Source organism: Neodiprion fabricii, chromosome 6 (genome assembly GCF_021155785.1).
Source record: "Neodiprion fabricii isolate iyNeoFabr1 chromosome 6, iyNeoFabr1.1, whole genome shotgun sequence".
NCBI lineage: Eukaryota > Metazoa > Arthropoda > Insecta > Hymenoptera > Diprionidae > Neodiprion > Neodiprion fabricii.
In genome coordinates, this window is record NC_060244.1 from 24,096,642 (window position 1) to 24,123,406 (window position 26,765).

Genomic DNA, 26,765 nt, shown 5'->3' on the forward strand with positions numbered 1-26,765 from the left:
CAGCAACCACCCTTCGTTCCCGGATCCATCCACCCTGTTACTATGCCTGTTCAAGAAGCCACGTCTCTCTTGGCTACTCGAGTCGACTCTTCCCTCGTGTATCCTCAAACTTCAATTATATCGTTGATGGGGTGTTTGAATGAGAATGTATCGCGGTTGGGTCTCTGGGGGGTTGAACTTGCGTCAGGATCGCTATACGAACAACGGTGTATCGGAGCTACCTTCTCCTAAGAAAAGAAACACCAGATTTTGGAATTGATCGTTTATTTTGGTAGCTTTTCGATCGCTCAAACCTAACCATCTCTTGGTGATCTTAAGTTACCACTTTTTGACGTAGCGAACGATTTTCGTTCGTTTCGATTTCTTTCCTGGAGACTAAATTTGTCCTTGAAACACCGTACTTCGAAACCAGTCGAGGAACGAAATTGACCGGCTTGGTACTAAGAATCCTTTCGTTGAAGATGTCTGGCTAATTTGGAACGACCTTTGATTCGGCTCGGCTTCATCGCTAATTGACCGCAGTAGTAACCTGAGTTTGATAAGTAACAGAACGTTGTTGGATATGCGAAGAGCTCAACGTGTGGACATGGTCACGCGTGGGCCAGACGTGGGACGAACTAGAGGAAGTTGGTCCTTGTCCCCGACTGCTTCTTTTTATCCTCCCCCCCCCCCTTCTCTCCGTTCGCTACTTCTCCTCCCTCTTAATTCCCAACGGCTCGACCTGCACCGACCGCCGAATTTACAAGCGAAACAAAGCGTCCCAATTAATTAGTAATAATTAGTAATTACCTAACATTGGTTAACGGGTGATCGGTGGGCGCAATTATCGCGAAGAAGAACCTCACTAATTTCAACCTGCACCGGGCATAAGACATGCCCACCTATAGATATATGCACGCGCGGCTCACAGCGTCTGACAACCGCAAAGCAATGGCGCCAGGCTTAGTCCGTACCTACCGGACTAATTAATTAGTACTTGGCAGTAATTAGTGACCTTCGCTTATTCACCGGGATGACCAATCTCTTTTTATTCGGTGTCTATTCGTTGGCGTACCTTGATCATATTTTTTACCTCTGGGTATACACATGCCGCGTTTGTCAGTCCGCGTATAATTCGAACCGAGCGTCTCTCTCTCTCTCTCTCTCTCTGCATTTCTAATTTTCATGAAGTCTTATGCCGGCCTCTTGAAAGTACTCGGCGTTAATCTGTAATTACGTCCACGTGACGAACGCCTGTAATTTAATCGGACGAATTTGAAAATTTTTACACGTTTGCCTGTTATGTGCTTCTGCAGCAACAGCCCACGCGGAAGCGTCGTATATTTAACGACGGCGTTATGTTCCCTCAAAAAATTTCAGTCTTTTATAGAGGAGAAAAAAAAAAAAAAATTTCTAGAAGGAAATGTCATATACGTATATCGCATCATTTGAGAAACACGATATATATTTATTTATTGTTCAAGTCCGCGTCATGAATTACACGCACATGCAAGTATTACAGGTATGTATACCCACCTGATTTTTATCTCACGCCGTCGTCTCGGACGTTTGCTCACTCAACTACCGGTTAAATTTCTCTCAACTTCAGGAAGGTTTCGATTAAATTACCAACGCGTGACCAATCATTCATAAAAGTACCTACCTACCAACCTACCCACCTATCCCTCCCTCTCTCTTTATCTTTCTCTCTCGCCCTCCGTCCTTGTCTCTCTCAGTTTTAAGCGAAACGCCGTCGTTCGCGTTCCGCACTTCACGGCTCGTACACACTCGGTTTACACTTGCGTGGAAGAGTGCAGTCCGCAACGGAATAACACACAACGAGTCGGTCGGACTGGATGGCAATATAGTGTGACTACTGTTGGCAACAGGTTTCCAACTTTGCATATCACAGCGTTACACCTTGTTACCCTGGGCGATCATTAATATTCGAATTTTTCCGCACTCGCTACCAAGCCAACAGCACAACAACTGCACAACGCGACCGGCGGCCGGTTACTGCAACCAATAAATGCAGTCCGGAAAAAAAGAAAGTAAAATGGAACCGCCGCCGTGATCACGATTAATCAAAGCGAAATTATTTATCCGCGTTCATTAGTTACTCGACTTGTTGGTATTCCGGTGTTATAATAACCCTACCGTCGTTGCCCCGTCGATACACTTTCTTGCATCGATCACATGTCCTCGCTTTCCGCTTTCAAAATCTACCGGGTCGTGTATTTCCCACCCTCCTGAATCTCCGGATAGCCATGTAAATTGAAGCGGAATCCTCTTTTTGAACCTCGTCTAAAGATACGCTTACAGCTTGTTAATACGCCGAATCAAATCAAGATCTCTGAAAGCTGTATCGTCGTAAATTCGGGGTCATGAATTTTTGTACTTCCTCGACTCGGACAGACGTTGTTTCCTTCTCGACGCAGGAATGACCCTGTTCATACGCGGCGCTACGGGTTTCAGACCCGAGCTGCAAAGAAGAATTCTTCGAGTCTAATTTTCTAGCGCAACGAGGGGTCTGTCCGTCGTTCGTTCCATCTCGTTTCGTCTACCATATATACCGTTGCATAATAACTAAACTCCGTGGCGTAAAGGCACCACGTGTGAAATAATGCTATAAAGATTCTGATCTTAAGTCCAGCAAGCTGCAACGCCGCCGATGATGCTGATGTGTTACGACAAGGAGTGTCCGGAATTATCGAGCGTCAATCATTGTGGTTATAGGTACGCGAGAACAGTCGAGGAGGAACTCGGTGATACGAACTCGATTAAAATTCCCTCCGATTCTCTGCATCCCGGCTCTTCGCCATATCGCCAAGGTCCGTCCAATTAAACGCCTCCGTCCACTTCGCCTCCGAAACTTACGTCCCAGTTATTTAAATGCTTCGCGTAAGGTACCCGCCTGCCTGTGTAACGTGTAACGCGAAAGCCCGCCGAGTAATCGTCGTTTATTTATCACTGATTTTCTCAAGGCCTCCAGTGCCAACGAACACATAATTGAACCCCGCGTAAAGTCCTCGCACCCGACACTTCGGACACTCTTCAGGTTAGACCAGAGCCACGCTGCATCCAAGATCCGGCGATAACTGCGGGTAAATAATGTAATGGTGTGAGCAACCGCAAGCCCGAGCCGTGGTAAAAAACACACGCGTCTCAACGCCGGTGCGGATAACGCAGGATCTGGTAATGGACCGATGCGTCAAGCGTCGAAACCATTAACACATTTGTTCTCCGCTGCTTCGTATCAGATTTACAAAACTATGAATATAATGAATCGAAATTGAGTTAAAGTTCCGAGACTTATGGCGGCGGTCATATTTTGTTACTGCGTTGGTCCGCTGGCAGGCATTGTAACCGCCCAGAATCGTCTCCGAATAACGAACAGTTTCTGTTTAACATATGACGAAGAAAATCAAGTTGCCCGATTTGGGATAAACGTAAACATTGAATGGAACCTTGGATCGATCTCTGAGCTGTTATGTGTTTACTTCGCTAATCGTGACCGACCCGACTTCGCACGATCCGCTCGGGGCTTCTGCTTTGGAGCCATTCAGTTCCGTGCGCGATTGCGTATCGCCCGGTTGGCCAATTTAGCGAATTTCGGTATTGGAAGGTTTAATAACACCGTGAATGTAGCCTTAGGTGGTGCGCGAATACCTTGGTGTCGGTTTTAGGTGTTTCCAAATCTAGTCTTAGAGGCTTTATACGATGCCGACGTTGATTTTCGCAGTGAAAAATTTTAACCATGGTGTGATTTCGCGTCGAGTGTTTAGAGGGATCGGTCCGCTGTTGTTGCTGATTCTAATGTTGAAGCTACCACGCAACGTACAGGCGCTACGCACAAAGACGTAAGTGTTTTGATAGTTTCGATTTCTATTTTTTACTCTTGTTGTTATTTACGTAGTTATTGATCACTGGTTACTCGCTGTAGTAGAATCGTTTCGTTGCATTATTATAATATACGCTCGCCGGATCACGACCGGCCCCTGACGCCGAATATACAAAGGCAATCGATAACACCTGTGGCTAATTACACAAATGCCGCTTGCCTAATTTCGCGGACAGGAGGGTGTGTGTCTCGAATTAAACTAATAACCGGCGAAAGTGAGGCTCGTCCAAAAATGGTTCGAAAATAAAACGTGTGCAATGGCTTTGTTGGAACCGTGCGAATAAAAAATGATAGGAAATAATACGACTAGCCTAGATTCGAGAGATCGGTATGGGTACACCTCTGTGGAACGATATTCGATCCGACCTCGAAACATGCGGGTCAATGCTTCGTGTGCCGTAATGACGACTCGACTGGTGAAATAAATAAATTGGTAAAGAAATACTGGGTTAATTTGTTCTGTGTCACTCCGTCGCCGTATCTCAACATCGCATCTCTCTTCACTTCGCTCAGACATACTGGACACGCATACCTATATCAGGTCACGATCGTCAACGTATCCGAAACTCCGATATACCTACTCGCCAACTACGGCTGGTTCCGATTCAAAGTCGTAACCCGTAGATAGCAGCTCTGTAATTTCCATTGTCTCGAGTACCCGAGAGACGCGTCGCAAAATCTTCCGTCGTTAATATCGTAAGCAAAGTATGGCGATAATCGCGCTCTTTTACATCTTGATTTCAGAATTCAGTCCAACAAACTGTTTACCAAGTGCAGTTTCGTGGACAACCTATAATTTATTATATTAAGATGTCAAGGTGTCGAGATACTCTCGCGGTGAACGTTTAGCGATCGGACGATTTCAAGTTGTGAAATTCGTATTGCTCGGGTAAGTGCTATATGTGTCACTTGCTCGTGCTAACTGGATCCTCATTGCGCACGTGGGACGCCGCACGTGGGTTACAATTACCCCGAGGTGTCATGGCTGGCGGTGGGTTCGCAATCACTGCGCAGTTATCCACCGGCAAGTTGGCGGAGAGTCGTTCGTTCGGCTATTGAAGAGATGCAAATTCCACCTCGCTCCGGCGATTCTCCGCCGCAGTAGCTATTCGGTCCGTTGGCGTTGATCGCGATCAAGGTGCTCCATGGTCATTATTACAACCGTGGAAGGGAATTGTTGGTAGCAGTCGGTGAGAAATTAATATCAGTTCGTCGGTCAACCTCTTGCTTACTGACAGTGCGTACCTACTGGTTGATAATTGAAATGCGATCAGTGTAGCCTCGCCGCTCGAGTTGTCTCTAATTGCCTGACTTTCCGCTTCGTTGAGCGGGGCGCCGTTTGAGACGGACCGCAGCGTGCTTCGCAGCCTTCCGAGAGATTTCTATGAATGATTTCTCGCTCGATCGTTACCGAAGATCGAGTCGCGTGGCTGTTCAACGTCCTTACAAAACTTCGTTGGAGAGATCAAATATGCGCGATCGTCGTCGTGAAGCCCTTAACTTTTATCTCCGTGATAATATGATCCGAGGAGATCGCGGCTCGTTCCGAGTGTAAATGAAACTGAAAAGAAACAAATAAAAATAGATATGCGACAAGAAAATACTCGGTGAAAATTCAGTAGCTTCCCCTCTAACCAGAACAGCTGACGCAACGTTTTATTTCGGAAGATAAGTCTCGGGAGCAACTTATATACCGTGGTATATAACGCGGTACCGCAGGAATGCTGTATTTCCATACCGAATCCTGACGCAACTGCAGCGCGTTGCTTGGGCAGTGACCTAGAGACGGTAATTCTGTACGCAACAACCCGATGCACTTCGCGTGGTACCGATCGCTTCTCGGTTTCTTGAATAACATCAGTTTTTTCCGTTTATCTTTCATCGCGCCGAGTTTATCATTCGTTTCCGGCAACTACCGCGGGGCACTCGGCCAATGCGGCAATTTGCGCCAATTTTTCATCCCAGTTTCCCGATGCTGTACGAGAATTAAATTGCCGGACAACCCGTCCGAGATATTCTAACGTGTCTCCCCTTGAAACGGGAATGAACACATCGAGTGAAAGGTTCAAAAGTTACGGCGATTAGTCGTAATAAGGCTCGCGACCTATAACTGGACTTGCACCGCGCATTTCGCAAAGGCAGTAACGGCGGCAGCCGGTTTCGCAATTCCGCGTGTGTTGTTCGCAAGTCGTTTGTCGTTTCGTCGCCTGTACTTATATACCCCGGATTTAGCTTAGGGCATTCCCGACTCGGGGGTATCACTGTCGTTTTCTTACTCGAATATCCATCGTAAAACGTTAACTGTCTCGTTCCCGTTCAATAACCTACCTACTACCAAATCACGCGGCCAGCCCGGACACTGTATAAACAACCGAGTCTATCACTCGCGTGCAACGGATTGTAACACGCGTAAATGCGTGTAGGTATACGGGAAATGCATACGCGTGTACCTACATGCATATCGCGCAATAACCAACCCGAGCTATTAATACCCGACAACACCTATACGCACCCGTCGCTCGATCGAGATAAGAACCTCTGGTATTTCTGCTCGTTGATAACCGGCACCAGCTGGCTGTGACGTCACCTTACGTATCTCGCACGTAAGTCACTCCTGCCTACGGACGACCGGACGACCGGACGAAGTTTCGTCTTATCGAATTGCAGCTCAAGTGTCGCGCTCCCGATTCGAGTCCCGTTTTAAATCACTCGTACCCAGGCTTCGCGATAAATTTTGTATTCAATTTCACCGGTATACCTACATATATTTCTCAGTGCGGTGTCGGATCTTTCGGATAACATTTTTGTCTAGCCACGTCTAGTTGCTCGTGAATCGAACGGCCGTTTGATCAGGTTCGCATCTCGTTTGTATCGATCGCTGTTCGTCGAGACGAAGATTATTTGTCTGGCATATTGAATTCAGTGTTTTTGTACTTTTGAGTCGGCTTTCTTTTGCAATTCCCCCAGTGTCGGCATTCAGATTCAAGTTTGTATAGTTTTTTATTTACGAAGAACGAAATAGAAGGGTGGTAAATAAATCAGTGAAAAATGTACCAAAAGACATAAATTTCAACTGGCTGGTTTCTAATTTTCCGCTCTAAAAGTTGACGTTTCATCGAAAATTTATGAGATTCTTCTGACGGTAATACATTTGCTGAAATATTAGAGATGAAAAGATTGCAGGAAACCAACCAACGATTCGTCTCATTTCATGAAGAAAACATTTTTACACCGCCGTTAGAAATCTACGGTAAACCACTTCAAAAGACTAGACTTATACTTATTTCCTGCGAGAAGAATGCTTCGTTAGAAAATTCCTCTCGGATATGCCACAGTTATTAAAAAATACCGCCCTAGAAAACTCGCCGATGCATTTCACTCCTCGAAGCAACCTCGGGATCAAACAGATTATTTCCTCGAAAAGATGTGGCAAGCAGAAAATTTCTAGAGGTAGTCGATGCAGTCGAAGTGCTATTTGAAAAGCTGCGACCAGTCCGTTTCGTATATCAAAGAATCACCGCGCACCGTAGCGGCGGCAGAATGGACACCGGTAGCTCGATATCGTTAACTAGCTTCACGCGTTGCAATCGTAAAATAAATCCAGTATTTCGACACTCGTTGCAGGGACAGACGGTCGTTGGAGTGAAAATGATCCTATTCTCGAAATGAGGACAGCCATAAGGCCTTGCACGGCAGTGGCACTCGTCGTATAAACCTTCGCGTCACGAATGATCGGACCGGTGTTATTTTCCTCGATCCCCGATTCCTCAGCATCCTCCGATCCTCGGATCTTCGAGTTCGCTCATAAACCCAACTAGCCACTTATCGGTGAGAAATTACCCCGGGAAGATCGAGAGCCTCCTCTGCCAACTCTCCGAGCCATCGGACCAGACGGGGGGCATCCTCCTTCGCGGCCAGACTACAAAGTGATATCCGACAGAGATATCGTGTGTTTCACCTTAACCGATTGCGCAACCAGCCGGACTGGCTGATTCACCGCGCGAAATGAGAGAGAGGCTGCGGATTGCTTACGGACTCGGAGGACGACCACTCTCGAAAGTTAACGCTTTGAGGTACTTGCAAATAGATCAGGATCATCACCGTCCCGGCTCCGATGCGAGTGAAAACCATTCGGAGCCGAAAAATCTTTTCACGGCCGTGAATCATCGCGTGTGAAACTTGACCGAACGGTGGAAGAGGAGGTGCGCAGGCCTCGAAGATCTTGATCGGCTCGGACGAAACGCGACAGGATATTGTGTCTCGTATATGAGATCCGACGAGGTACGACGGTAGCTGCAAACAACACGTGGATATCTTGTATTTTAACGACCGTTGTGGGACGATGTGTGTCGCATGTCGTCTTTCTTGATCGTGTTCCGTGTATCGCGTGCGCCAGGTCTTGCTCTTCCTCTCGGAGTCTCTCTCCTTCTTTCCACCTTGGTCTCTCTCCTCTTGACCCCTCTCCGTTCTTAAATCGGCTGCCGCCCTCGGGGAGCCATCTTCGACGGAAGACGGTAACCACATTTTCCAGGTCCAGTTTGAACCGAGTATCTCCAGCTACCACTCGCCTCCGCAAGCCGCCGGTATCGCCTTGGCGATCCGATTCAACCGAATCACCCTGTACCATTGACACACTGGACACGGAGAGGTCAACCGCGTGGGAGTGAATCACCACCTCCGGAGGCTCAGGTTGGCCGATCGTATCTGCGACTTGCTCTGAAACACGTGGTACAGTTGTACTCTCCTTTACGTACCGTAATATTTTTCTTGTTGCCGATGCTCGCCCCCGCCTTTCGTGCAACTTTATCGCCCGCGCGTGTGCGCGAGTACAAGGTACGCGTCGTAGGCCGTATAATCCCATCGATGATCAAGGATAGCCATCGATACGGGTATAGATACTCGTTATGTAAGCTCGATCTTTCCGCGGTGTTTTATGAGAAGTGGGTCGTAGCCGCCGACCGGTGATCGGTCACTTTCTGCCCCTAAAACAGGTTTCGCCTCCCTGCGATCGTTCGTTTCTCCGTGTATCTGGAAGTGGCAACGTGGCAACGTGGGCGCTTTTCTTACGTATTTTCTTCCCGACAATTTCGTCCCATGAATAGGGGGGGAATCGGGATTACGTTATATCTGTTAATTTCGTCGTCTTACGTCTCTCGACGCTAACGCGATCGAGTGTGGAAATTGGCTGAATTTGCATTTGCCGAGGGTCAGGAAGCGTGGGCGTCGCGTCGCTTGGCGCCAGTGGGTACACATGTACCCTGCATGCCTCTCTACGTTGACACGTACGTACATACACGTGATACCCACCACCTCGCGAAACTTTCCCGCGCAGAGATTATCCTCGTTTTTTTATTTCCGCTTCTATCTTGTAATTCTTTTTCCTTCGTATATTTTTGTTCGTTTTATTTTTCGCTCGTGGCTCGACGCCTGCAGTGAGCAATTCATAGGTAAGTAATTACCTGTTCAAACGATCCGGTGATTGGCTCCTAGACGCTAAGCTCGAGCGGAGGTTGTAAATGAGTTGAGCCACACACACGCTTGGCTGACGCTGCGTGGGCGCCTTCATTGATAACTGAATGGGAATATGAGCAGTCGACGCGTAACTTTGCTATTACCTACCTGCTGAACGAGCGGCGCAATATAATACGACGTAACTCACCGCAGACGATTTTCTATCCTGTAACTTCGTTCTAGGTTGTCTCGCCTTGCCCCCCCTCCCCCCGTTTTGCAGGCTTGCAGCTTCGCGCTGCATGCTAAATTACATTTCCTGGTTTAGAGACAAAACGTTTCACCCGCAGCCACATGTGCCGTATTAATTGCATATCACGTTATGAGTTACGGTACTGATTAGATTCGATCTACCGTTTATTGCTCCGTGAAATATACGACCTTCGATCTCGGTGCTTTATTGCAGTTTGCCGGACGCGGTATCTGTCATCTGTTCCACGAAATCTGGGATACGACCTTTTTGTCCTCTTTTATCGAAGCTGACTGGCAACAACCGTCCCTTCCGTTTCTAAACCATACTCGCAATTTGCGCTACTAGCGATCATTGATGCAAAACTGTATTCTTTCCACGGTCGTTGGGACTGCAGACGTATCGCGATCCCACGTTTCCCATGTCGCAATCGATGTAACGAGCAGTCACAAAGCGTTGAAGTTTGCCGGCTAACCATCAGAGACCGAGTCTAGCTTTCCTTGTTTGCGATGAATTTATAATCGCCCTGCGGTACAGCGGTATAATTGGCGGTAAACTAATGATATTTCGAAGATCCGTTCGCTCGTATTTTCTGACTAAGAGGAGTAGCTGCGGTGGCGTGTATAATGTCCATTTTCGGAATATCAAGAGCAGCAGCGATACACCGAGGATCGTACTGGGGTAGAAATTGAATACTCTCGATCACGCGGCTTGAGTGAAAATTAAGATGCAGTTCGCGTGACCGAACCTAGCATGCGTGCGCCGTGTATGCAAACCACCTGTCGACGGCTCGAGATCGGGAGAACGAACCGATTTCCTGCTGACTCGGGCTTGGCACTGCCGCTGCACCCTTGGCTCTCTTCTTCCTTCGTTAGAATCACCATTTTCGCACGTATGTACGTTTATACCTTGCTTCGGAGAAAGATGACACCTTTGATATCAAATGAGCCTTCGGTGCTCGCGTCTGCGTGTCTTGCTAAATTAAACGACTATACGCTGTTTTTATCGGTAATTACCGGGAACCGATTACCCGGCGAGCACTTTGCTAACTGCCGCGTTGTCGCACTGCGGACGATGGAGAAAAGAGGCTGCGCATGATCTTCGCGGTAGAAATTCCTCTACGCGCAGCAATAATACCCCGGATCCCAGATTTCTTGAACTGGTTTACCCGCGCCTGGCGAACGGCGTGCGCGTATTCAGAGATTAAGGAAAGGGGGAGGAAAAGGACGAAACAAAAATGGACGGATTCATCCTGCCTCGGCTGTCACGAACGCGATTTCATACGCCGGATGAGTTCGTTGAACGTCTTAATTGGTAAATGAAATTAATTCAGTTATCTGGGCGTGTGCGAGGTTTAACTCGGGTGAGCGCGGATTCCTCTCGTTGCGCAACGCGGAGCTGCGATATCCTGCGCACCTCGGCCGGTCCCACAGTAAACTAGTAAGCAGGATCGGCGGCCAGACGACCCGGGAGCGATTCACACACCGCCACACCTAATACATTTCAAATTATAATTGCTCCCCGCGCTTGCATATAAATGTATTTACTGTTTGAACCGACGCGGCGAGGGCAGCCTGCCTCGCCTCGCCTCGCCTCGCCTCGCCTTACTTTCTTTGTCGTTGCGCAATGCCCGGATCGGGTGCCTTTCTCGCCTTGGTATAATTAGTTGAATCACTCAAGCATTTCCTTGTCCCAGAGCCGAAAGGTGCCTCTACCTTGTTCGTTCCTGATCATCGCAACTGACTCGCACTCGTTCCGACGACGATCATCACTACGGGAATTGCTTTCTCATTTCAATAATTACGGACTCAGACACGCACGTCTGCTTGCCTGCCTGCCTGCCTGCCTGCCTACGCTCAATCTAAACGCCAGTTTTCAAGAGGCTGCACAACGGGAAGAGGGTTACATGCCTACCGGAAAAAAAATATCAATGTTCAACTACCGAATAAAGTCTGGTTACCTCTGCCAAACGATGCACGTACGATCGTTACATTACCCTTCGTGTAATCATGACACGGCGCTATTCAAACGTTACCTTCGGTTCGATCGATTACGCGCGCTGTGAGTGTTATTTCATTATCTTATTCGTTAGGCTCCACCTCTTATTATCACCTATTCAACGTTCTAGCCGTCTCCCCCGCTTTCGCGAGATCGTATCTGATCCAATCGCACGGTTCAGGGTCTATATCTCCGCAAGCCCGTTTTATTTCTCACCTCGCGCTGATCGTGCCGCGTATCATTCGATAACGTCAAAGTGACGGACGGGCGCGATCGCTGTGAAATTTCTTCCTTTTACCCTCATATTCGTCTTTATCAAGGAACAAGGCTGCGGCGCTCATCGCGTGTTTCCCTCGAAAGAAGGCTTCAGCGGTTTGGTACTCGTGGGTGTCGAGCACTCGGCAAGCATGTATTCCTCATTGCTCTCACATCTATTTCTGTGCGAATTATAACTCTATATAAATTCACGAAACTCTTCACGTCCGAGCATAATACACTTTGCAACCAACGCCTGCGAACCTATCGATTGTACGTATCGCATACTGTTTGCAAAAGTGATATATTCAAATCTGCGATCTCTCCGCGCATACGCAGCAGTTCAATTACAAGACTGTTACGAGAGCCGAGAGGTGTAATTATTTAATCATAAGCCGCACATCGTTCCGAGGAGGTGGTAATGGACCGAGTTTAGACGAGGAAGAGCAAACGCTCCCGCTCTTGAATAAACGCGGGATGCACACTTTCGTGCAAGCCAACGAAACAGACGGACGCGCGGGGCGCGGAGGCACGGCACGCATCGTGTAACGTATAGCGATTTAATGATCAGTCTGCGCTTTCGACGTAATATGCGTGTCGCATCGCGGCGTATCAGGTAGGCACCGGCAACGGCAACCTTAAAGTGGACCGTAACGGCCTTAATACGACCTTAATAATAAGCTGGACATACCGCGCGACCACGCGGCGATGAATTCGCGCCGGAAGGGCCACTTCGTTCGAACCGAGTCAGCGTTGACGAGGATCAAGCGACCACAGGGCGAGAGAGAGAGAGGATGAGGCGTTGAAAATGACCGTCGTTAGCGAAACGATTCGCAATTAATTCCGCCTAACAAGATGCGGTCGCACCCCTGCATCGCTCAGGTTTGTCGAATCCAGTGCTCGTGATTCGCGAGCCTCCTCGAAAATAACACGTATTTTACCGCTATTTAACCACGTCGTAACGCAGGGAGAAAACACTTACTCCGAAGGGGAACTTGAGCCAGCTTATTTTCATTTCGCAGGGATATCAAAATCAGTGTCTCTTTAACTTCGGCTCGTCAAAGTTTTATTTATATCCCACGGAGCTTGCGTAACGGTTGCTGTTATTTCAAAGTAAATTATTTGCAGTGGATTATTTCATTTTTTTTTTTTTCGCGAGAGTCAGCTTTTAATCAGATTTTAATTCGTACCGATCGTGAGGTTCTTTTTTCTTCTTTTTTTTTTTTACTGAACTTGCTAAGGATCAAGCCCTTGTTAATTGCAAGGTGAAGAATTCCGTTGCCGTTACAGCACTGGAAATAAATGTGGCAACGTAACGACGCCGCGACGTTGGCTACTGTGTCCATTATCTACGTATGTATAATAATACTCTTCGGCTGTCTCGAATCGAGAGGTAGTTATGAGACGATGAACGTATTTTTTTTTAAACACCGTCGTCTTGCTCTGCACTTTTGAATTACGGTTCGTTGGGGTTTTTTTTTTTTTTTTTGCCTTTGAATTCTTCGCGTTTATTCACTTATTTTTATTGTTAGTTATTTTCATTGCCGCATTTTTCTCTCTCGATTTTTCATTTATTACCGTTGGACGAAACCGGGTGAAAATGAATTGGTACGCGAGATATAAACATATATGTATACATATGCACGTACGTATGTTACGTACGTGATTAAGTACCCGCAGTGCTTGTAAGTAATAAATATCAGTTGTTGTAATTTCATTCGATTAACAATCTCGGTGATTGGCAAACCTCGGCGGTCGTTCCGTGTCGTTAATATCAAGGAATATTAATTGTCTCCGGAGGAAGATTGACATTCGGATACATATGCACACAAGCCGGTAGACAATATTCGTCGCTTCGATCATCGCCACGACAATGATCAAAAAACCGCCGACACCGACCGACCGGGGTATATTGGATAAAATTCGCGCCGTCTCATTCTAAGCAATGTACACCACTAGTCTATTGATATTCCGCTGACAGTTCGATACGGGAATTACAGGACATGGACTTTCAATACCCGCTTGTCCGACACGCATCATTCGTCCCAGTGGAACTCCTCAGTTATTCAATTTGCAAATATTGGCAGTTGGAACTCGCCCTTGGGCTTCGATTCCTTTCCTCATATCCAGCCCACCATTTCTTTTGCCCCCCCCCCCCCCCCCCCCTCGCCTTGTTTCTCTTTTTCCCTTCACTCTTGTTTTTTTCATCAATCCTCTTGCCCCCTTCTTGCCCTTCTTCTTCTTCTTCTTCTTCTCATACCGTAGGTGCCTCTCTTCTCTTCTCTCCCAGTCGTTGGGTTCCTTTTGCACCGAACATCCAGCTAAGTTTCACCAGTCACCGTTCCCAGCCTTCCGTCCTCGCTCACTTGCTCTCACGAACAAGAACAAGAACAAGAACAGATCTCGCATGCGAGATACCCACCTCATTAACCGATGAATCGATAAAAATTTCAATAGTTTATGTTTCATCATCGCGCTACTTGTTTCTCGCCCGCTTCGCGGCGATGCAGCTCTCTTACCAACCAATATCGTGAGGAGGGTGTCTCGTCGAGTTGTTCGATAAAATGATGAAGATGAAAAACAAAAACGACGAATAAAAAATATCACACCAAGCTCCGCACCCACTGTATTATACGATGACTTACCGCTTTAACACCGATGATTTATCTTGTAAAATTGTACCAGCAAAGCACTTACACCTGCTTATGGCTGCAACGTTCTTGTTCCAATATAAATCGTAACAATTCGTCATTATATTACGAACAACCGGCATAAGAGAGCAGTGTAAACAGAAATGCCGTTCCAACAACAAATTTTTTTCGAATGAATTTGATCCGGGTACTGGAAAACACGATAATGCTTTCAACCTCGATTTTACGGACAGTAAATCTCCCCGCAGTCCTGATTCTCGGGGGGGCCGAACAAACGCCTTGAGCGAGACGCCGAAACGCGTGTCGATTCGCGGTGCCAATTTGACGGTCAGAAATCAATATCCCAATAGTTTTTAGGTTTATACTTTTACGAGCACGCGAACGATTTTATTACCCGCGAGGCTCGTTAGCTTCAGAAAAAGCGACGGTGGTTTCGCGGCGGCCGCAAGCGTAGGACAAAAACGGTAAACGGCACTCGGTGGAAGTAGGGCGAAATTTTAATCGCAGGGTTTGCGGCTTACGTGCCGCGCTCGGATAGTCCTACTTGAATGCTACAGCGATCATCGATCCACAGGATTCTAAGAGACGAATTCCCGCCGATCGGAGCGCTCACCAGACACGCGATCGAATCGGCATAATCGATCTTGCCATTGCGAACAAGCGACTCATCTAAACAAGAAAGTCCGCGGTACCCAGACGACGCTGCCGAGGTAGAACAAGTCCATTCAACTTAAAGCGGCACGTGAGCTCCGGTACCCGTGCGGTTAAAACTTGATCTGATTTTATTTCACTTTACTCTCTTTAATTTTTTACACTCGAACGCTGATTTATTCACGGCTGATCTTCCGGCGCCAAATGTTTTATTTTCGTATCTTGATTTATTCACTCCTACGGTTGTGGGACTCTCGGGAGAAGAAAGACAGAGACGGTGGCAAGAAAGGAGGGTAAGGGGCGGGGACGGGGGGTGAAAACCGACAACGCGTCATTGTTCAACGCACAGGTAATACAATTCGCAGGTTACACGCGCAGGTATATATATCCGTTCAATTATACGTCGAGTTAATTTTCATCACGTGTCGATCGAAATCGAAATTCGTACGATTGCCAAACAAAACGTAGGTTATACGTCGATTGTGACAGGCGAGTTCGTTGTAGCCACGTTACACGCATCGCGTCGAACGGACGTCTCGGGCGGGTTCGCTTTTTAATAACGCGTACGTTGGGACGAGGCCTCGCCCTCTGCCAAAGAACAAGCCAAATAATAATATCACATGGTCCGCTTTTACAATCCATTACCGAGGAATGTGCCTTACGATATATGTATACACATGTGCATGTGTGCGTCCGTGTGTACCTCGGAGACTCGTTTGCGGTTCGAACATGACCTAACAAACGTAAAATCTGAGCATGTATATATAGACCGAGCGACTACGACCGGTCCGTATGGCGTATAAACGCGTGTGTTTCATGTTTCGTGTTTCTAGCTGTTGTCGATCGCAGTAATGGGCCACGGACTCGACCCCTCGACCCCAGCCCGCAATACGATTGAGATGTAGCAACGGTTGTGTGATCCAGCCTTTGGTTACCGATACGTCTTTATCATTGGAGCCATTAATTTTAGTGCGCAGGACTATCCGACGTTTCTCGATTCGGTACATATAGGTGGAAATAAAAATTGTTGCAGGCATGTTGAAAGAAAAAAAGACGACAACTTCCGGCACCGATCGCGACCGAATAAATGAAACGTGGGCCTTTCACCGTCGAGATCGAATCGCGTCAATGATCGACACGTGCTCCACCCTCGGTCGGTCTCGGTTGTATCGTGAAATCGGTCCTCACGTATCACAAAATTGCGGGTTTGGTGCCGTAATGGTGAATAACCGCGACCTCCGATCGGGGGACAAACGGTGTCGGATTGCCCCACGATTTCGCTTCACCAAATTGTATGAAATTAGAACCTCATTCAAAGGTGCGAACGTCCGACAGAGAACAGACCTAACGGTGGTCCTACGGCGAGATCGAGATCGTGACGATCGATCAAGGCCCTTAACGATTGCTGAAGGATATCGCTGCAGAGCTCGGTAAGATCCGTAGAATCCGGAGTCTGGACAGCGATATTCCAGAAGGCTGCTTTTGACTTCTTTCGACCTCCTCGAAAGCAGCCGATAAATCTAAGTACTCCGTTCACTCAACTCGCCTCACCGCGTATCTTACACCTATTCCATTCCATTTGTAATTATATCAGAAGCGAATAGTTTCGTACAAACTATTCGCAAATAATCAAGACCGAGTCGAAGTACGATAATTAAATTCCAGCGATTCTCATTCATGCCCAACGCTTAAATTCCCGGGATTCTTCTTCCGGCTGTCGTTACGTTAGCACATAGACGATGACGGCGCAGGGAAAGTCTCGGAATCTTACGGAGTAAGCGGACCTTTAATCTCTCTCCACGCATGCCTCGATCCTCTCTCCGTATAATAACACAATCGCGAAATAGGTGTTGCCCCACACAAAGGTACAGGCACCGTTGTCAGGTTACAAGTCGACAGCCGTTTCATTCCTGACGGGCAAATCAGCCTGTTTTTCTAACGTAATTGAATTTTGCCTTTCGCGACGCTGCCCGATAATTGACGCCTGCCGTAGATACTAAGTCAACGAGCCGTGAATCTCGTCGGTACAGCTATACAAGGCGGCCCCGTCTCCACGGATTCGTCCGATTGATTCTACGCGACGACGTGAAAAAAACCAAGAAAATTCTCACGTTATCCGAGAAAAACAGTTTCTCTCCAATTGCCTTCGCAAATGTTTATTCGCCGTTCGGTTCTTTATACACATCCGGCTGTTCTCCCTTGTCTACCGTTTCTTATCTATCTGCCCTCTTCCCTCGTCGCTGTAATCCCGTCGCCGACTTGTCGTTACGCTTATTCCGATCCGGCGAGTAATCTCGGTGTTTCTATCGTCACGGAGTAAAACGGAGTAGCCCTTATCTTCCGAGTGCCTTTGAGCATTCCGCCCGAAGCGGGGACTCGAATACAATTATTCCCCCCCGATGAAATTCGTTACCTACTACTTCTCGGTTATAGCTACGCGGTGAAACGCGTTCCAGTCTCGCGTGCGGGTCGGACCGGAGATCGTAATCAAAAATTTGAAAGAATTTTGAGGAAAGAAAATTACTACGTACGGATAAGACGGCTATTAATTTTATCCGACATCGGTATTTCCGTATTATAAACCGCGCTGTGCACGACGCTGACGATTGTGAACCGCGGACACTTGCCTCCGGTAGAGTGTCAACAACGCCGTATTTTCTCTCGCTCTTCTCTCAGCACCTCGGCACAACTGACCCGAGCTAAATGGAACACGGGGTACCGATACCCACCGGGTGCCTTTGAGCACTCGGCCGACTCCCTGCGTCCGGTGATTGGAATTCCATCGTCCAATTTATGCATAGCAATCACGGTGCGTGGTAGACATTCACAACACCGAGTAGAGTTTCGGGTGTTCGGTACTTGGAGGAGGACTCCACCGTAGGTGCAACAACGATAATGTTACACGAGCCTCCGTACCTATTTCTTGACGCGATAAAGAAATCGGACGCGCGTATGGCAACCGCGTCATTCGCGCCTTGTGCAGCCGATGCCTTCTCGCCTGGTCACATACATATCTCTCTACCGGCACCTACTTAGCCCCCCGTTTTCTGCCTACAAACAATCATCCGTCCATCCATGCGAGAAATCTCTCTCGGACGCGCGCGCATGTGTGTATCGGTAACTATCTCCAGATTACAGGGTTACCGAGCCGCCCTGCGGTCTTCTCAGCCTCGATCGCCCTCCTCCGTAAAAAGTGTAAAAAATAATCACGCGTACAAAAGAACGGAGACGATAGTCAGAGAAGGAGGAGAGAAGCAAAGAACAAAAAAAAAGGAAACCATCTCTCGCCACCATTTCCTGCAACGAGTGCCATCCTTCTTCCGTTACGTAAACGCAACCGAGCTCGTGATATCCTCAGCTGATCCTGTCGCTCCTTTCTTTTTCTCTTTCCTCATTTCACAATCAGCTGTGCATGTACCGTGCGATCGATTAACGTGATTTTTTTTTTTTCTTGTTTCAGGTAAGCTTCAGACCGCCAAGAGCTTTACGAAGTGTGGGTAACTATGATAAACTTGTTTAAGAGTACAATCGTTGCTGGTTTTCATCCAGGCGCATACAATAGCACGCGTTTTGAAGAGCGCATCAAACTGCCTTCGAGCCGAATGGTCGCAAATCGTGGTTTCCGATTCGCGCGTTAATCACGGGGTCTTCGGCATCTCGAGCAATGACCTCGATCGTGCCTGACAGGCGGAGAGACGGACGGACAGACAATCATTCGAGTCAAGTCAAGTTTTGCCGACGTGGGTCCGTTTAACGCACGCGGGAATTTCAAAGAGTCCGACGTCGTCGACGGAATTACTGCACCAATACCAGCCACCGAGCTACCAACCTCGTACCCATACCCACCTATCCACCCCGTGTAAAGGTGAATTGCTTCGGTCAGCTCCTGACATATTTTGTGTACAATTTACACACGACTGACGCTAGGCAATCACGACTCGCCAGTCCAACGTCCGTAAAGACCACCACTATATGTATAACACGCCGCGTGCCCAATCCTCTTGTCTGTTAGATTAACGATTGTATACGAGGCGTCGGTTCAAAAGTCGGTCGGACGCCCGTTCTAGCTTGATAGTTTTTCGAAAAGTATCCATCTTGGCGAACGAACACCAGCCAGTCCGGAGTCTTGAAACGAGGTGATTTGTCAACCATTACCAAACTTGACGGTATCGACCGTTAGCGTTTTTCTCGCTGTACCTTCGACTCGGCGCCTCGAGGATTGCGTCGATCGGATCAAATTGTCGTGAGGCATGTCGAATGAGCGATACGCAATTGTTTGCATCGTTCCCTGTATTATCGCAGGTACATTCGAGTCTTTTACGACACGTCGACAAATCCCGCCGAATCTCGAGGACCCCGATATTCGGCGAGCGTTGTACCGCGTTCGCGCACGAAAGGGGGGTCGTTGATTGCGATTTATATAATGTCAACTTTCTTGCGGGTCCTGTTGTCGGACCGGTAGGCGAGGTTAGCTCAACCGGGGTTCCTAAATGCAGGAGGCAGAAGGCGGCCCTGCTGAAGCCGCATCCTCGGCGTCGGTGGCAGCGGCGAACGTACAACATACCTCTACTTATACCCGCCGATGCCCCATGCAGGCAGGCCGCATGCGGGAAAACTGGATCCTCCCGGAGCCGTAAATAGGGGGCGGGAGGGGGAGAATAAATTAAAGAACGGGTTCTCCCTCGCTTTAGGACCTCATTACGTCGAACTTCATTTGTTCCCGTTTTCATCGGTCTGTTGGAACGCCTTTGGCTGTTTGGAGAACCAGTACGCGAAAAAATGTTACGCGCGGAGCGATAAAGAAGCGCAACCGCGATCACGGTATAAAATAGCGAGGAACTTTCTGGGGGATTTTTAAACTTTTTTCATTCCAAGTATTTTTGCAACTCGCCGCGTTTCTGCACTCGGTATCTGTCGAATGATTCGTATTACCGTATGGGATCCGCAATCGTAGACCAGCAAGGTAGGTACGTGTCATCCGTAACTGTTCCTGCGGAGATCTGCAGAGATCCGGAGGCCTTATAACTCTGTAACAGCACCGGCGGCAGCTAGAAAGCGCGAAGGACACGGCGCGACTCTGCAGGCTTGCCACTCGACTACTCACCTTGCCATTTTTATATTTCTCATTAAATTGCATTCTCCGAAGACCTACTTGCATTTTCAATTCTAAGCTAAAGTTAAATTGCCCATGTTTGAACATTGCGCGGAACGCCGGGATACATGCGTGTATGTATATAATATGTACATGTATCTAAAAACGGTGCTTCGTTTCCAGGTAAATGTCAGAGGAACGACGTTATTGCCTTGAGGTACTTTCCTTAGATCTAATTAATTACTGATTATACTACATGAAAGCGCACGGTCAACCGCGATATTTAATTCTAATCCGCATCACAAAGAGATGAACTGAAAAATCGATTTCGATTCTTGTCCCACCGTTGGACGTATGTATCATATGCGTAACGTGTATACGCGTTTCCAATCTTCGTAACGTCGCTGAATTCTTGTATAATTTTCCCTTTCGTCATACCTCATATACATATTACGTTAGCACGTTATTATACGACAGCAGACAAGCCGAGGTGAGGCGACAGTGATTTTTTCACCAGTGATCTAAGAATTCAAAAACCTAGACAGGCAAACATTTGCGCACGCGCAACGTTCTGTTTAACGTGCTTGGTTATGTGGACCGAATGCTGGCGCCTGGAAGAGAACCTCACAGTCTAAATAGGCGCCAGCGTCAGCTTGTCAATCGAATAACTTAATAACATGAGTCGCCACCATACACGGAAGCGTATTGAAAATTGAACATATGTAACCTATATGTGGGAATTATGCGTTAATACCTCCCCAAAAGAGAAAATGAACGTTTACTTGTGCGCTCGTATCGATGGTACGGACGTGTTTCTTTCATGTCGATAGGAATCCGTCTGAAAATATCTACGACTCATCGATGGATGGAGTTGTTTACTCGGAACCATAAACTTTTTCTAAAATTCAAACGATGGATGAAAGGATCGCTGTAATATACGAAACGGGGCCATTAGCCCCGTGAAAATCGAATTTGTAAAGGTATCTGATCATGAACAGTAACGTAACGTCCATTAAACGCAATTGTAATCAAATTCCAGGATACATTCACAGCTGCGTTCTACTTTCGTATAGGAATCCTACGTTTCAAATCAATCTCCCTCCGTTCACTTATGCCGTTTAACATTAGTTTTTGTTTACGAAATTCGGGAGCCAATTAAAAACGCTTCATTGTGCAACAGATAATTATATTTCCTTGAACCGTTTCAATTATATCTACCGTACGTATACACATAATACACATCAAACGCTGTTTTTAATTTTTTTACTTTATTATTATCACTCGCTACTCCATTCTCATTTCATTTTGGCTGTCGAGAGTGTTCGATTCACATCTTTAGAAAAGTGTATCTATGATACGCCACGGACGGATGAACTTGCGCAACCCATTACCGGGCCAAACTATTTCTGCTATTCTTTGGCCTTTGATTGTTCTTCTTAACGATCGATTTCTACACTTAATTTATCTGGGTTAATACGAACTTCTTCTGTAAACATTTCTAAGCACTTTCCGATCAATCTGTTCCGTGTAAACGTAAGTGTTTCTATCAGAGGCAACACGCGGGTTTAATAGCATTGTCACTCGGATAAAACGTCGATTCTTTTCTCTTGTTGTCCGGCGTTAAATTGCCTCTTCAAGTTCAGTGATTCGGTACATTCGCTACGATTCGATTGTCGATGAAATTATTGTTATTCCGATTCGTCAACGGCCGTAGAAATAATTTTATCCCACGTGGCAGAGGGAGCAATAAAACGGCGGATATAAGAGGTATTTATCAAATAATCGTTGTCGGCGTTGCCGTTCGTTCAAAGAATCGTTGGTTAAGCGTCCCGCTAAACGGTCTACCCCTAACAAAATGGTTAATACTGGACCCGCAACAAGCAGCGCTTCTCGAGGCGAAGGCAGTAAACGAAATGGACCGATAAAACAAGAGGGCCAAAGTGTCCGTTTGATTGTCGATCCGTCTGTAGTCTGTAATAAAGGCGGCCTTACGGACACCGTTAAAAACTCCCTTTAAGTACAAAGAATCGCGAAAACAAAAGACGGTGCTTTACGAAACCGACGCCCGCAGATAAACACTGGACTCAAACTTGAAACCGGATGGTTTTGCAGGCCGTCGTCCGCAGCTGGCTTATGCAACTTAAACCGAGCTGCTTCTCGTTTAATGGTCTGGAAAATTTCACCCGTTGTCCGAACGCGTTACTCTCAATTCTGCGTACCTAGAATTACCATTCTGTTATTCTACGCACATATGGTATCGGTTATTGTACCGTCAAACAGTCAGTCATCACCTTCATAATGTCGTAATTCTTTCCGCAAGAGCCTGATGTTTTGATCAGCGCAACTCGAATCTGGGTCGGCACTACAACTACAGTGCAATATATATAGTAGTTGTAAAAGTAGTAGCAGTAGTAGTAGAAGCGGAAGAAGAAAAAGAAGACAATCTTGACGACGGATAGGTAATCATAAATATTTCTATTATCACAGATATGTGTAACGAATTGATACGAAGCAGTTGGCAGACGAATAAAATAGTCCGGTTGAGAAGGGACGCAAGCATATGATTTGTCAAGCACCAACAACGCCCGCGCAATATTTTTATATCGCCACGTGATTGAGACGATAACTCGAGATCCAGATCGCCGCCGTTTCATGTCAAGTCAGCTTTGTCAAGTAACGTCTGCATCACGTTCGAGTATGAAAAATTTTGCATATGTTCAGGTCACGTTCGGTTCGTCAAACTGATTATTGGAACGCGTGTGCAAGCGTCATCGTCACAGCCTAATCTGCGTCGAGTCAAAAAGACAAAATGACGATGACGTTTCAATTAACTGTGAATTCTACATAATGATCCTGGTACGAATGCGTTGATTGGACAATGATCGAGTCCAGGGTGTCATTTCTACCTACGTCTCGTCCGTCTCGATTTAATCCGATAGACGTTACAGAAGTAAATAGCTACGGCTGACGTCTGGTACATACAATCTTTAATTGGTCAGTTCTTAAAAGTCTATTTTCTGCCGAGTGAGAGGCAATTTTGCAACCGGCAATCGACGGAGAAAATCGGTAATTAGTCGAGCGTTATTACGCCGAGTAAAACGGGCCCGCAAGCTGAAAATATACATACAGGTATGAGAGAAATGTCGGCGTCATAGTAGCTGGTATATCCTGTATATGTGTATCGCTTGGGCATCAGCCTATGGCAATATTGACGTATGGCCTGTCTCACGGGATCCACGATTGGCTGCCAGGGTCACACTTTCCATTTTTCGCATCTCGATTCCGCTACGATTAGTTTTTGCGCTACAATTTTTTTTTAAAACTTCTCCTTTTACCCACCGTAAATTATTACGAACGAGAATTTTAACAAGCGAAATTAGGTTGTCGGTGAAATGTGAGCAATGTGAAATTTAGAAACGAGGAGTACGTAAATTGCGCATAAATATCACGCTGCGTATTTCTCTCAAAATACATTATTTGAAAATTCTGTGAAATCGCGGGACTCCAAAGAAATTTTGCTATGCTTCAATCTGTCTCCAAATACCAGTTGACGGAAATATACGATTATATCTTAATCTCAGATCGTTTGACCTGCTTTTCAAAATCACGTAACCAATTCTCGAAATTGACGAAAACGAAGGGACCGGATTTCAGTTGTGTTCCGACGTAATCTCGGGGTTGGAAATTCGGATACACAATAAAATGGTTCTTTGCCGCAGCATCACAGAAGCGTGCATCGGGCACACGATACGCATCCCGATAGCAACTATCGACCGTGATCAGAGCGAGAGAAGCAGAGAGAGCAAGTGCGACGTGGAAGGTCGGGGAACGAGCAAAGGGAACCAGAGCGATATATTCCAATTAGTCCACGGAAAGATAGGCTTTCCTTGGAGCAAGCGAATAGTCTGCCTTAACAGGTGTCCGGTTGTTGGAAATTCATATCTGCATCGACGAAGTGATTCGCGTCGATATCATCTCCCACCTTTGCATCTATCGCCGCCTACGGTCTCGATGCTAATTCGCAAACCGACATCAGGCAGAGCCGGGACACCATGCTTCGATCTGGTCGTCCACGTCATGCAGGTGAACGCGTTGGCGGATCATACGTTTCGCAGAGTCAACAGGCTTGGCTACAGTTGCCATACGTTGGAAACAGGTACCCCACTATCGTGGGAGATATAGTGAGAAAAAGAGAGAAAAACGCTGGCAGCAAATAATCTACCCGGTGTTTTCGAAACGAATTCTTCTGCGGTTTCGACTCGCTACGAACGTGACCCTGAAACCCTGGCCTGTAGGAGGAAGCTCGTCATCGGCGGATACGTGTACGTGTGATTTCGTGTGATCGTTGCACAGGGACTGACTGATGCGTACCGTTAAACCGATTCCTGGAACCGTATGATCAATCCCAGCCGCGGTGAAACACTTGACGACTCTGTCGATCTGAGGATTCTTCTGAGCCTCCCCGTACGTATCGTGGCAATTTGCGGAGGCAGAGTTGACGCGTGGGTTTGTCCCTGCCCTCCCGACTTCTTCTTGGGGACCGAACCGCCGCGCCACGCTGGCCACGCGATTGCAGATCAGTGTTTAATGCTATTCCTGTTTGAGAGGACTGTGGCTGCTGCTTAGTGTTTGCCGAGTGGGACTCGACACCCGGTGCACGTTGGCTACTCGACCACCTCCAACCATCGTCAACCACCACCACCACCACCAGCACCACCACCTCAGCAACAGTAACAGGAACGACCATCGGGTCCTCTGGTGGGGGTTGGAGCCTGCACTCTGGTCCGGATGTCGGCTGTCAGTGAAGGTGATAAGGTACGGGTACTGTCGATGACGATATCACCGACCGCCTGCATTGTCGGCGCGTCTCTAAACACCACGTGTCACGTCACTTCCACCACCTTGAAAAGTCTCCTCAATGTCAAGGAGGATCTTTTGTTTGATCTCTCCATTTTTCACCTCCCGATTATAGATATATAATATTTATTCCATCGTACCATCCGCATTGCACACGCTCGCTCATTGTACTTTTCACATTATTGTCCATCTGACTGAAGAATTTTCTTTGTCGAACCCTCCCATTGTCAGACTTTTCTTACTTCACTTGTATACACACACTGAGTATTTTGCCACATTGCTTACGCGAGTATCGTACACGATCATCGTTTATCGGGATTCATGAACGGATTTATCTTCATTCTTCGTGTAAATCGCATTCCTCACCGACAGTACCTCGATCTTGTTACGACTTCGCTCACGAAACGAAAAGACCGAAGACCCGAATCCACGAAATGTAACCGGATGCAGGAAAAGCCGAATCCTGGACCGACCAGAATAAGAGCGGCAAACACGAATACGAACGCGAATACGAAGACGAAGAATAATAAGGTGCGCGCCTCCGGAGAAATACAGGAAATATTTTCGGCGCCGTATCCAACGACCTCCGATCAACGACGACCCGTTCAACACCAACGGAAGACACTACGAGGACTGACTCTGCCATTGGGCTTATTTGGTCAATCGCTCTGAGATAATTGCCTTGATTATTTTTCTTACCAATCAACGGGAATCAACCTATTCGATCGGTGAGAAAGTTTCTATCGATACTGTACAACGGCGCAATAAAATATAATTTGTCATCATTATTATTTGTCTACGTCAACAACTTATTCGCGTCCATTACGAACTAGCCAAATGAAATTTCACCCACGTAACGAAGGCTTTTTTGCTTTAGAGATGATTCACGTCTAGTTTGTAAATTCACAGTATCACTTGGGTAATTCGCGGTCGGCAATGTGCGTTATGCAATTTAGAAACGTAAGTATATGTATAATCTGCAGCTATACAAATTCAAGTTCACCGGACACTTTGAAGCCGTTGGTAAAGTCAAATGATTCACTAAATTTATGCAACAATCTATTCAACCTCGCCTACGACTCGGATCGTTTAGTTTAGAGTTTCTCGAAGCATCTACACTGCCTGTTTCGATAGAGAGGTAGATGGCGATTAAACCACGGTTCGCGATGAGTCGTTATTCTCGTTTGCATAACCAACTGCGCTTTGCACTGACCAATGCGTCGCTGAAAAATAAAACGAGGGAATGAGACGTAAAAAATGAATGATATACCTACGTGCTAGTGAAACAAAATTAACAACGTTACAATAACAAGAGTATAACGAGCATACTGCAATTTCCCCTGTGCCGATTTACAGTGAAAATAATTAATGTCCCTTCTGTATGGTATAATGTACACGGTGTTCAGGTATTACTTTGCCGGCTGCTGTTCATTCTTCTTCCGCTGCCGCGATACGATCATAAGTAACTCATTAATGTTCTATCACGTCCGCGTATGCTATAATCTGTAATGAAATTCTAACTAGCAATCGTTATTGTTCACCTGCACCTCTGTATACTTATAAAATACCTTCTCTTACGTCTAATTATTCACCACGATCGCACTCACGTCTCATTATTCACGCTTGATTAACGGTCCTAATTATATGTCACTCAAAGTCAAACTCCCTATCTTGTTTCGTGGT

At 46.8% G+C, this 26,765-nt stretch overlaps 1 protein-coding gene and 1 long non-coding RNA gene across 4 annotated transcripts in view; both read left to right on the forward strand.

The window, feature by feature from the left end:
- LOC124184721 (myocardin-related transcription factor A-like) overlaps positions 1-26,765 on the forward strand; it is a 168,716-nt gene that overhangs the window by 41,348 nt on the left and 100,603 nt on the right. The gene's annotated exons all lie outside the window — the stretch shown is intronic.
- Positions 24,794-26,765, forward strand: part of LOC124184731 — a 32,370-nt gene continuing 30,398 nt past the window's right edge. For both annotated transcript variants that reach the window (XR_006871249.1, XR_006871248.1), the window contains exon 1: positions 24,794-25,810. This is a non-coding gene — a long non-coding RNA (uncharacterized LOC124184731). The remainder of the gene's footprint in view (positions 25,811-26,765) is intronic.